Source organism: Pygoscelis adeliae, unplaced genomic scaffold (genome assembly GCF_000699105.1).
Source record: "Pygoscelis adeliae isolate BGI_AS28 unplaced genomic scaffold, ASM69910v1 Scaffold365, whole genome shotgun sequence".
NCBI classification, from domain to species: Eukaryota; Metazoa; Chordata; class Aves; order Sphenisciformes; family Spheniscidae; genus Pygoscelis; species Pygoscelis adeliae.
This window is the reverse complement of record NW_008824783.1, coordinates 256,524-256,851: the sequence shown is the minus strand read 5'-3', so window position 1 is coordinate 256,851 and position 328 is coordinate 256,524.

Below are 328 nucleotides of genomic sequence, written 5' to 3'. Positions count from 1 at the left end.
CCCAGCCGACGCCGTCTGCGGTGCCGGGACGGTTTCGCTCCAGCTGACGCCACGGCCAGGGGATGTTTTCCCCTTCCGGGGATGGTGCCAACCTGCCGCCTGGCTCTGCCCGAGCTCCTCGCCACGGCCAGGGGATGTTTTCCCCTTCCGGGGATGGTGCCAACCTGCCGCCTGGCTCTAGCCGAGCTCCTCGCCGGGAGGAGCCACCGAGCACCGGGCCCGGCTGCCCCCACCCCCGGGACGGCTTCCAGCAGCGCAACTCCACCGACACGCAGCCAGCGAGTCCCCGAGGGGCACCAGGCCCTCCTTAACGCGACACGTGGCCTTG